The sequence below is a fragment of the Dasypus novemcinctus genome, chromosome 1 (genome assembly GCF_030445035.2).
Source record: "Dasypus novemcinctus isolate mDasNov1 chromosome 1, mDasNov1.1.hap2, whole genome shotgun sequence".
NCBI lineage: Eukaryota > Metazoa > Chordata > Mammalia > Cingulata > Dasypodidae > Dasypus > Dasypus novemcinctus.
Window position 1 is genome coordinate 61,920,208 of NC_080673.1, and position 12,274 is coordinate 61,932,481.

A 12,274-nucleotide genomic window follows, 5' to 3' on the forward strand; every position below is an offset into this window, starting at 1 on the left:
ATCAGTTTAGAAGGACAGGCAGCAAGATGGCATCAGTTTAAGTGGGCACTTACCATACCTATTGCAAAAAAAGCAGCTGAATGGGGACAAGATCCTGCCCAAGAGAGCTGTTTTGCCTCCCACAGAAAGGAGGCTTCAGGGCATCGATCTGGAGGGAGCTGGAGAAAGAGGTAAATTGCTCAAGGTAAAAAAAGTGTGTTTCTTTCCCCTGTGGCTGGAAACTGCAGAAAGCTAAACCCTACCCTGAAGAGAGTCCAAACTCCTGTCTGCCATCCAGCAGGAGGGGGCATCCACTCCAAGAGCAGGAGTATTCTGGTGAAAGGAGGAAAGAGATTTCCTTTTTGTGGGTTTGGTTGCCTGGACCCCCTCTGAGCTTGGGGGAGTATACAAGCTGGCTTGATGTAGCACCAAGAAGAGGGGAGAGACTAATCTGCTGAGGCAGCTTGATTTACCTAACTGCCTTGAGGTAGAGAAACTTGGTCTGGGAGAGGGAAGAAACAGGAAATTGACTAGTTCTGTGTTGAAAACTATCAAAATTTCAACTCCCCTAAAGGAGGCAGGCTGTAGAAAGTGCTTAATAAACTTCCAAGAAGCCATTTAGTGTCCCCTGGGAAGATGGGGTGGTCTGGAAGAAGGTTAAGAGTCATTTTCCTGCAGTGAGTTCCGACACCAGGGTCCCATTTGAATTTCAAAGGAGAAATCAAATTGACCAGAAGAGGTGACAGGTGAACCATTCACACAGGCATTTGCATCCATCTGCTGTCCTGCAGTCCTGGGAGAGAAAGAAATAAGAATAGAAAGGGGGCAAGGACAAGACTCATAATCAGCAGGAACAAAGAGTCAAACCTGCCTGAGAGAAAGAGACTGGATAGCTTTCTGAAGAGCTAACTGACCCAATAAGAAAGTTTAGTTCAGTGGAGGAGTTTCCACCTTGAATAAGTGAGGTCCCTAGTTTGATTTCTGCCTTCTCTTAGAGTAGTGCTCCACTGGGATAACAAACATCCCAACTGAAACTTTAAGCAGGGAAAACATAGACATTATTTTTATATTAGCTTCTCTTGGGTCTCTTATTTTTCCTAAAACCAAGTTCTTTTTAAAAAAGTTAACTTAGATTACTCACTAAAACCCACTTCAAAACCTGCAGAAGGCAGGCTGCAGGGTAATTGATTGTTGAACACCAGCAGCCTGAAAAGTTCCTCAGGGGCCTAAAAGAGAAGGCTATTTTTCCTTAGTTTTTGTTAGATTACTCGCTTGTATGTTTCTTTGTTTTTCTGTTATATTGTTTTTCTTTCCTCTTTATTCCTCCCCACCCATTTTTTTTTAAATTATGTGCTGTTGGCTTATTTCCTATTTGCTGTGTTTCTGCTTCCTTGATTTCCCCTTTTCTTTGTATACTGATTTTGTCTATTGACACTATCTCTTTTCCTTCCCTCATCTTTATATCTTGTACTTTAGGTTGTTGTTCTTACATTTCACCTCTCTTTGTTTACTCCTCAATTCTCATTTATTATGTTTTCTTTCTTTTATTAACTTTTTTTCCTTTTTGTCATTTCATTCCTCTTTCCCTCCCTCTTCATCATTCTGGTCTTTTAATTCATGCTATAAATTTTTCTCTACTCAGCTTCCCATTTTATTGTAGGCACTCCACATTTTATTCCTGTACTCTACACTATTTACATGAGTTAAATATCCATTTTCCTAGGTTCTATATGATTTTTCTTCTAGCTTTTACTATTATTATTGCTATTACCCTTTTACTTTTCTTACTGCGGTGGCTTGCTCGGTCGGTAGAGGTGGGGTCTGGCTGCGGATGAGGGGTCGGTCCAGCTCTGGACGAGGGGTCGGTCCCGCTTGGGACGAGGGGTCGGTCCCACCTGGGATGAGGGGTCAGTCCGGCAGCAGACGAGGGATCAGTCTCACAAGGGGTTGCGCGGTTCGGCTGACGGGGTCGCCCGGCGAAGCCGGCGATGAAGGGGTCACCCGGAGAAGCAGGCGACAAACTGGGGACAAGGGAGGCCAGGCCCTTGTCGGGGGCTCTCAGGACTGGAGGGCGCATGGCAGAAGAACTACTGCAGAGACAAGGTAAACACGCAAGTCCACTTTATTGAGGGAGAGGCAACAGTTTTATAGGGGCTGGGGAAGGCTGATTGGTTGAAGCCATGCCCTGTTCTGATTGGTTGCCGGCGAAAGGTCAGTGGGCAGTACCGGACAGGGGAGGGGTGGTGGTTAGGGATTGGCTGTCGCTGTTGCTGGGGGAAGGGGCAGGGTTTAGGGATTGGTGGCTGCTGTTGCTGGGGTGGAGGGCAGACTGGAGTTTCCTGCCCACACCTGGCTGTTGCTGCTGTCGGGGGAGGGGAAAAGGGTAGACTGGATTTCTCTGCCCACGCCTGGCTGTTGCTGCTGTCGGGGGTGGGGAAAAGGGCAGACTGGAATTTTCTGCCCTGCGCCTGTGCAGGGAGAAGGAAGAAGAAGGGTGCCACCCCACAAGGCATCAGGTGGCGCCATCTGGGAGGAGGGGCAGCTATGGAAGCATGGCTGCCGAGAAGGGGAGATCCGAGGGCACTCTGCGCTCATGCCAAGCTCCCTTCAGGGGTGGCGGTGGGCCCGACCAACCACCCTATTATGGGGGCAGCGGAATTAGGCTTACCGCGGCCACTCCCCTGCCAGGCCAGCAAACCACACTTCAGCCCGAGGGGTGACCGCATTTCCCCCTTCTTTTCAAATAAGAGCCAGGATGGCAGCAGCAACAAGTAGCCGAGGCCCAAGAGGCAGTAAGCACTGAGGGAAGCGGGGCTGAAGAGGGAGGTGAGTATGACGGGGATATAAATGTACAATTTGGGGGGCGGTATCTTGCCGTTGCAAGTAAGGGTGGCCAATGTCCAATTCTCATTGATCTCGGTGGCTATAAGGTCCATCTGCTTGTTAAAAGACCAGGATGACAGCGCGTTACAGGTAGTTGATCTGTTCTTGGCGGTGAAGAGCGGTAGAGGCAGACGGTGTGATGGTCTGGAGGATCGCAGCGGTGAGGACAAGTCGCGTCAGGGCACCAGCGACGGTGGTGGCGGCAGCGTCGGGAGTGGTGGAGACGTAGGCGAGGACAATAAGAAGGCCAAAGTCTTCACGGGCGCGAGAGAGGCCGATGTTAAAGGGGCGGGCCGACATGGGGCGGCCCAATCTGCAACGCAGTAGGGGTTCAAGCAAAAAAAGGAGGGGGGCGGGGGACGAGAAAGGACGCTTTGGATGGCTGAGAAGAGGAGTGAGGTCGAGACAGGAGGAAGCTCCGCAAGCCGCGGGCCGGGGAAAGCGGGTTGCGGGCCATTTAGCGGGGCTGGTGAGAGGGGTTAGCTTGGCCAGAGGTGGCGAGGGAGAGCATAAGGAGAAGGAGAGAGACTATGTAAATTGGCTCGGCAGCATGGTGAGGGTTGAGGCGTCTGCACTGACGGTAGAGTGCGAGCAGTGAACGGACTTCAGGGTTGGATGGTTGTCTCTCGGGGTGGAGGGTGAGCTGGCTCATTGGTGCTGGATCACTCGCATCTGGCGCTGTGCCCTGCGGGACATCCACCGCTGAGGTGGCGGGTTTGACGTATCTCCCGGGGACCCAGATTGGCTGAGCGGCATCCTGCGGGAAGACACAAGCGAAACCTCGGCCCTGGGTAAGAAGGGGGCACGGGCCACACCACTGACCTGTTTGAGGGTCCTTCCAAAGGACCAGGGGGGCCTGTGTGGGGCGATACGAGGGGCCCCAATGCCTATGGACTGCCGAGAGACCATCCTTATCAAAGGTCAAGAGATTTAGATGGATTAGGACAGCGGTGATGATGTCTCCGGGAGGAGCGTGAGGGAGGATTTCCCTCCGTTTTTCAATTTGTTGTTTCAGACGGTGATGGGAGCTCTCCACAATGGCCTGTCCTTGTGGGTTATATGGGATAGCAAAATGGTGGGCGATTTGGTAGAGCTGAAGGAACCTCGCAAAGGATTCACTGCGATAAGCAGGGCCGTTATCCGTCTTTAGGTCCCAGGGGACCCCCATGAAGAGAATCCCTTGCCGAAGGGCCTTAATGCAGTGCTTAGCAGTCTCCCCAGGCAAGGGGACTGCATAGCACATGTGGGAGAGGGTATCAATTATAACATGCAAGAACTTAAGGCGTCCAAAGGACGGGACATGCGTGACATCCATCTGCCACCTGGAATTAGGCCTAAGGCTGCGGGGATTCACCCCCTGCGGTTGCAGAGGCCCCAGAGGCAGGAAGGGGGCACAGGTTTTGCATGTCCACACTAGGTGCTTACAAGTCTCAATTGGCAACTCAGGCAAAAGGTGGTGGAGTGAGGCGGCAGAAAAGTGAAACCTCGAATGTAAGGACTTAGCCTGATTGATAGCATCTCTGACCATATCAAGGGCAAGGGCAGAGACCATCTGATCTGCGGTGTCGTTGCCTGCCGCTAGGGGGCCAGGCAACCCGGAGTGGCTCCAGATATGAGCAATATACCAGGGTGCCATGCATTTTTCAAGAAGGGTCTTAAGGGCATCCAGTGCCTCATCAATAGGAGAGGAGGTCGGGAAGAATGTAGCTAATGCCAAGACCCTGCAGACTTGCAGAGAATAGAGGCTATCTGTAAAGATGTTAACAGGTTCACAGGGGAAGGCGCGAAGCACTTCTACAATAGCCAAAAGCTCTCCCGTCTGGAAAGAGTGTAGGTTAAGATGTGTAAAGACTTTCGGCTCTGCGACTCCGTCCAGGTACACAACCATGGAGTACTTAGTTCTAGACGCATCCGTGAAAATAGTGACGGACCTCGGAAAGGGGGAGGAAGACGGGAAGGGGAAAAAAGGACTTCAGAAGGGAAATTTGGACACGCCTTAGAGTAGGTGGTGACTAGGGAAATGGCAATTGAAATCGCCTGCAAATCCCTCACACAGCACCTGCATTTGCTCATTATCCCTAATGAGGGAGGTGGTTTCCTTCGCATTAAGCGGCCAAACAATTACAGCAGGCTGAGTTTCAAACGTATGGACGGACAGCTGCACTAAATTGGCTGCGAGAGCGATCCATAGTCTTACTGCGGGGCAGATCTTTTGCATCTTGCTTTTAGAAGGATGGAGCCAGAGGAGGGGCCCGTCCTGCCAAAGAACTCCGGTGGGCGTTCCCTTGGTGGGGAGGACCAACGCCTGGAAAGGCCGCTGGGGATCGAACCGCTGGAGGCAGCAATTATTAAGGGCCTTATCTACAGCAGCAATGGCGGCTCGAGCCTCTGGTGTAATGGTTATCTTTGCGGACACGGCAGAGGGGGGTTTATGGCTGGTTTGTAAGAGAGCAAATCATGGCTGGAGCTGTGCCATGGTAACAGACAGAGCGGGACGGAACCAATTGATATTCCCACTGAGCTGCTGGAGCTCTGTGAGGGTGACTCGGTCTGGCACATTTAGTCGCACAGCCATTGGGGTTACATGCTGGGAGATATGGAACCCCAGGAAGGTTAAGGGGGGTTCAAATTTGACCTTGTCATTCTGGATTGTTAAGCCAATGGCAGACAGATTATGCCGAAGTTGAGAGAGGACATACTGCAGCTTCTCATGGGTCTCACATGTGACCAGGACATCATCCATATAGTGAATGAGGTAGCCCAGATCTCGCAAGGGGGCGACTGCCGCGTTCACATACAGCTGGCAGATGGCCGGGCTATTGCGCATGCCTTGTGGAAGGACTTTCCACTGATACCTATCGGCTGCCCCTCGGTGGTTGGGGACAGGAACAGTAAAGGCAAAGCGCGGGCGGTCCTTTTGGTGAAGCGGAATGGAAAAAAAGCAGTCCTTAATATCTAGAGTAGCCACAAAAAAGTGTTTAGGAATGGCCACTGGGTGAGGGAGTCCCGGTTGGGGAGTTCCCATGGGGAGGATATGCTTATTAATCTCCCTCAAATCATGTAGGAGGCGATATTTGCCAGTGGCCTTCTTTTTAATGATAAAAACGGGCGAATTGTAGGGACTTGTGGACGGTTCTATATGTCCAGCTTCAAGCTGCTCTCAAACCAACTCACGAAGAGCTTGGCGTTTGTGGGATGGCAAGGGCCACTGCTCCACCCAAATAGGCTCCTCTGTATCCCACCACAGAGGAGTGGGTGTGGGAGGTGTTAATTGAGCAGTGGCGCAAACTATTGGGGGGGCTGAGTGGTTAACTGAACACCGCACTCCTCCAGGACATCTCGCCCCCAAAGTATAGTATCAAGGGTGCTAAGGAAGAGGGGCCGGAATGTGCCCACACATCCCTCACCATCCTCCCAGGCAATAGGGTGACTGGCGCGAAGGGAGGTAGAGGAGCCAGTGGCCCCTTGGACGGAAGGGCCTTCTTGAACAGACCACTGGGCGGCAAAATGAGCAGGGAAACAAGAGACCTCTGCACCCGAGTCGAGGGTCCCAGAGTACCAGCGGTGGTGAATCTTAAACCTCATGGTAGGCCTGGTGGACGTGATGGGGACTGTCCTCATCAGGGCTTTGGAAGGTTGGGACGGGGAGCCTCTTTGGGGTGGGGCTGAGGCCTGCCCCTCCTGGAGTTTAAAGATGGCTGTTGCCGCTGCAGGGGAGGCTGCATACGGCAGTCACGAGCCCACTGGTACCCCCGGCCGCAGCGGGGTCAGGGGGTAGAAGGGCCCCGTCGGGGCGGTGGGGGGGGAGGAACAGGAGGGCCTGGCGGTGCAGAGACTGCCGGGCATTCACGGGCGAAATGTCCTGGTTCGCCACATCTAAAACAAGAGGAGTTAAGTGCCATGGCTGTCGTGACAGCCTTAGCAAAAGAAGCAGCCTGTTGGTCAAGGCCGTTACAGGCAATTACCCAATCGTCTATCGACTTTTCTCTCACGGGAGTGATCGCCTGTCGACAAATGGGGCTGGCCCCTTCAAGGATAATTTCACGGGCGAGGGCGCACTGAACCTGTTCATCGTGGACCCTGCGCTCACATGCCCGGAGGACTCTGGAAACATAGGTAGAAAAGTCCTCATCCTTGGTCTGTGTGAGCTTAGTGAACTTGTCAGCACTACTGGCAGTGCAGGCGTGAAAGGCCCGTAGGGCGACCTCGCGAATCTGAAGTCAGAAGCCAGCTGGAGCACGGTAGTAGGCCGAAGCCTGGCTAAACTGACCGGTGCCGGTGAAGGCTTCTGGTGGGTGATTAACACCCCTTGCGACGTTGGCCGCAACCTGCTTTTCAGCCTCGGCATGAAAATGGGCACGCCAATTTATAAACTGGCCAGGCGTGAGGATGGCACGGGCCAGTTGGAGCTAATCGAGGGGGATGCACAGAAGGGTGGACATCTCCTCTAACAAATGCTGAGCATAAGGGCTGCCTAACCCGTCCTCCTTAACGGCCTTGCGGAGCTGTTTAACACTTTCCGCATCATGTGGGTACCATGGAAAGGGGCGCTGAGGGGTGGGAGTTACGTTAAGGGGAAAGCAGGTGGTAGGAGGCGGCAGGGAGGTAGGCGGAGGTGCCCCGACGGGGGAGGAATATGGGTCCAAAAATAGGCTAGAGGGGGCCGCGCATGCGGCAGCTTGCCACGGATCGGATGGAGGGGGCTGCCAGGGGGAGGCGGAGCCGGGGGGGGCCGCTGGCGCGGAGGGCGCGAGAGGAGCTGTTGCCCATGCGGTGTTACAAAATGGCTGCGGGCCGTCCCCAGTGGTGCTACAAAATGGCGGGGAGGGAGCTTCCGGCCCACCCAGGCAGGAAGTCGTCGGGGGGAGGGAGGCGCAAAGGGACCTCCCCTTTACGAGCGAGGAAGAAGGCAGAAGTTCGCCATCTTCACCGGCGCTCGGCACTGCTAGATTACATTGTTTAGGGGGACAATTTTCGAGCGCGTTATTAAGGCGCTCAACAAGCCACTCAGAGTCGGAATCGGAGTCGGTATCAGAATTCCAATCAGGGTCCCTGTTAAAGTCGCCGTCCTGACAATCACGGCGGCGGCGGTGGCTCGGCCGGGGGGAGTCGATGGTAGGGGCGCCTTGAAGGCAGGAGCGGATGGTAAAAAGTGCCGGTAATAAGCCAGGAGGGAATCTTTTACCTTCCTGCTCCACAGCAGAAGTGACCCTATCTATAAGGCGAGTATAGGTGTCCGGGTCCCAAAGCTGACACGTGGTAAGCCACGGATTAAAGGGGAGAAGAAGGTCCCAATACACTTGAAGCTGTTTCAAAGAGATCTTACACCGGTGAGTGTCTAGGAGACCTGCGAGGGCCCGAACTTGTGGGGCTTGCTTAGCAGATAGGATGTTACCCATTGCTAATGGCCTTTTGGAGCCGATAAGAAAAGGGGCCCTTACCTTGAGAGCGCGGCGATGGGAACCGAGGTGCGCGGTGAGACGAGGGGTCGGAGCCGATGGGACTCCGACGGTGGTCGCGGGCTAAGAGAAGGCCCCGACGAGGGGAGGGCGGGATGACGAGCAGTGGAGCAAGGCAAAGGGGAGCAAGCACGGAGGGGAGGAGGCAGAGGTGAAGGCAGGGGTGGAGGTGCTCAGGCACGCGCTCCTGAGAGTTTTATTGGCGCCTCTTAATCATAGCGGGTCTGTATAAGCCCCCGACATGGAAGGAGAAAGCCATCCAGCGATTCTCCCAGACCGCCGTGGATCATATGAGGTCACCAAGGTTCAGGAGCAGCAATGCCGAGCGAAAAGATAGGGGTGAGAAGAGAGGAGGGCGTAGGGCTGTGGTAGGGTTACTTCAGACGTGCAAGCGCGTGCTCCCGAGAAATCCAAGGCTCCTCTTAATCATAGCGGGTCGGTATAAGCCCCCGACATGGAAGGAGAAAGCCATCCAGCGATTCTCCCAGACCGCCGTGGATCGTATGAGGTAGCCAAGGCTCAGGTAGCAGCAATGTTGCACGAGAGAAGTCCCAAGGTGAGAAGGGGGGGTGGCGCCAGGTTATGGAGTGAGGCTGTGGTGGAGTTGCCTTGCCCCACGTTGGGTGCCAACTGCGGTGGCTTGCTCGGTCGGTAGAGGTGGGGTCTGGCTGCAGACGAGGGGCCGGTCCAGCTCTGGACGAGGGGTCAGTCCCACCTGGGACGAGGGGTCGGTCCGGCAGCAGACGAGGGATCGGTCTCACAAGGGGTTGCGCGGTTCGGCTGACGGGGTTGCCCAGCGAAGCCGGCGACGAAGGGGTCGCCCGGAGAAGCAGGCGATGAACTGGGGACAAGGGAGGCCAGGCCCTTGTCGGGGGCTCTCAGGACTGGAGGGCGCACGGCAGAAGAACTACTGCAGAGACAAGGTAAACACGCAAGTCCACTTTATTGAGGGAGAGGCAACAGTTTTATAGGGGCTGGGGAAGGCTGATTGGTTGAAGCCATGCCCTATTCTGATTGGTTGCCGGGGAAAGGTCAGTGGGCGGTACCGGACGGGGGAGGGGTGGTGGTTAGGGATTGGCTGTCGCTGTTGCTGGGGGAAGGGGCAGGGTTTAGGGATTGGTGGCTGCTGTTGCTGGGGTGGAGGGCAGACTGGAGTTTCCCGCCCACGCCTGGCTGTTGCTGCTGTCGGGGGGAGGGAAAAGGGCAGACTGGATTTTTCCGCCCACACCTGGCTGTTGCTGCTGTCGGGGGAGGGGAAAAGGGTAGACTGGATTTCTCCGCCCACGCCTGGCTGTTGCTGCTGTCGGGGGAGGGGAAAGGGGCAGACTGGAATTTTCTGCCCTGCGCCTGCGCAGGGAGAAGGAAGAAGAAGGGTGCCGCCCCACAAGGCATCGGGTGGCACCATCTGGGAGGAGGGGCGGCCGTGGAAGCATGGCTGCCGAGAAGGGGAGACCCGAGGGCACTCTGCGCCCATGCCGAGCTTCCTTCAGGGGTGGCGGTGGGCCCGACCAACCACCCTATTATGGGGGCAGCGGAATTAGGCCTACCGTGGCCACTCCCCTGCCAGGCCAGCAAACCACACTTCAGCTCGAGGGGTGACCGCACCTTTTTGCTTTCTTTGACCCTAATCTTTTACCTTCAAGGGAATATAGACAAGAGCAAGGAAATAGAATAATAGGAACAAAGTGTCAAAGAGAATACCTAAACCACACAAAAAACAGCCACTAAAAAAAATCCTAGAGTAGAGAGAGAAATTAATCCACTGAATAAACATATCAAGATAAAAAGATGATCAGACAGCAACAAAAAATTACAAACCATACCAAGAAACAGAAAGAGGCACAGTCCAATAAACAAACTAAAAACCTGGAACAGAAGCACAACACTGAACAACTAATTAAACCCATCCAAACAGATATCATAGACAAACTTAGTGAAATGAAGGAAGAGAATAAGGATATTAAGAAGACACTGGGAGAACATAAAGAAGAATTGTAAACATATGTAAAAAGATAACAGATGTAATGGTGATGAATGGCACAATCCAAGAAATCAAAAATACATTGGAAGCACATAACAATGAATAAAAGCAGATTTGAACAGGCAGAGGAAAGAATTAGTGATATGGAAGACAGTACATCTGGAATCAAACAGATAATAGAACAAATAGATAAAAGGATATAAAAAAAAACATCCATCAGGAACTTAGGGGTTTGAACAACACTCCAGGAGGAGTGTTGGGAAAATAATGGCTGAAAACTTCCCAACTCTTTTGAGTGAGATGAATGTACATGTCCAGGAAGTGCAGTGTTTGAATAGTATAAATACCAGCAGGCCTACTACAAGACAGATACTTGCCAAACTGTCCAATGCTCAAGACAAAGAGAAAATACTGAAGGCAGGAAGATAAAAGAGAACCATCACATACAAGGGAAGCTTCATAAGATTAAATGCTGATATCTCATCTGAAGCAATGGAAGCAAGAAGGCAGTGATATGACATAGTTAAGGTACTAAAAGAAAAAAGCTTCCAGCCAAGAATTCTCTATCCAGGAATGCTGACATCCAAAACTGACGAGTTCAAAATATTCACAGATAAACAGAAATTAAGAGAGTATGCCAATAAGAGACCTGCCCTTCAAGAAATACTAAAAGGAGATCTTCAGGTTGAAAGAAAAAAAACAAACAAACAAAAAACAGGAGAGAAAGAGTTGGATGGGAGTGTAAGAAAAACTAAGAAGACAAAAAGAGAAATAAAAACAACATATGGCATACATAAACCCACAGAAAATATGGCTAAGGTAAGTAATTCCTTGAAAGTAATAACACTGAATATTAATGGATTAAACTCACCAGCAAAGAGACACAGATTAACAGGAGGAAGGAAATATGACCTATCTATATGCTGTCTATAAAAAAAACCACCTTAGATCCAGGAATTCAGGGAGACTGAAAATGAATGGGTGGAAAACAATCTTATAAGCAAACAATTATCAAAACAAAAAAAGGTGGGAATAGCTATACTAATATCAGACAAAATAGATTTTAATGCAAAATTACTGTAAGAAACAAAGACAGACACTATATATTAGTAAAGAGGGAAATCTTTCAAAAAAGAACATCCATAAACATTTATGCACACTACCAAGGTGACTCAAATTACAGGAAGCAATTCCTGGAGAAACTAAGTGGAGAAATAGGTGCCTCTACAATTATAATGAGGTCTTTAATACACCATTATCACCATTAGACAGAACATCTCCACAGACAATCAATAAAGAAACAAAATCTTTGAATAATATATTAGAGGATCTAGACCTAATATACATATGTAGAACACTACATTTAATGTAATCCCAATAAAAATCAACAAAGTATTTTTTACTGAATAGGAAAAACTAACTATGAAATTTATTTGGAAGGCAAAGGGCCCTGAATAGCCAAAGACATATTGAAAAAGAAAAATGACATTGGAGGAATCATGCTACCTAACTTTAAAGCATACTACAAAGCTAGTGTTCAAAACAGCATAGTATTGGCACAAGGATAGACATACCGACAAATGGAAATTAATTAAGAGTTCTGATATAGATCCTCACATATACAATCATCTGATATTTGACAAGGTAGCCCAGCCCACTCAACTGGGTGAGAATGGTCTCTTCAACAAATGGTGGTCGAAGAATTGTTTATCCACATCCAAAAGAATGAGAGAAGAACACCATCTTAAACCTTATATAAAAACCAACTCAAGATGGATCAATGATCTAAATATAAGAATAAAGAACTTAAAGACCTTGGGAGATAATCTAGGGAAGCATCTGCAAGACCTTGTAATAGGAAATATCTTCATGAACTTCATACCCAAAGCAGGAGCAGTGAAAGAAAAAATAGATAAGGGGGACCTCCTCAAAATTAAACCTTTTGCAACTCAAAGGAGTTTGTCAAGAAAGA

The 12,274-nt window shown here is 50.9% G+C and overlaps 1 protein-coding gene across 1 annotated transcript in view; it reads right to left on the reverse strand.

Moving 5' to 3' along the window:
• Positions 1–2,085: 2,085 nt before the first annotated feature.
• The window catches only part of PCDH10 (protocadherin 10), a 101,112-nt gene continuing 90,923 nt past the window's right edge, over positions 2,086–12,274 (reverse strand). The window contains exons 6-7 of the transcript XR_009184161.1: positions 8,304–9,231; positions 2,086–3,619 (exon numbers count right to left, since the gene is read on the reverse strand). The gene's annotated coding sequence lies outside the window, so the exon portion shown is untranslated. The remainder of the gene's footprint in view (positions 3,620–8,303; positions 9,232–12,274) is intronic.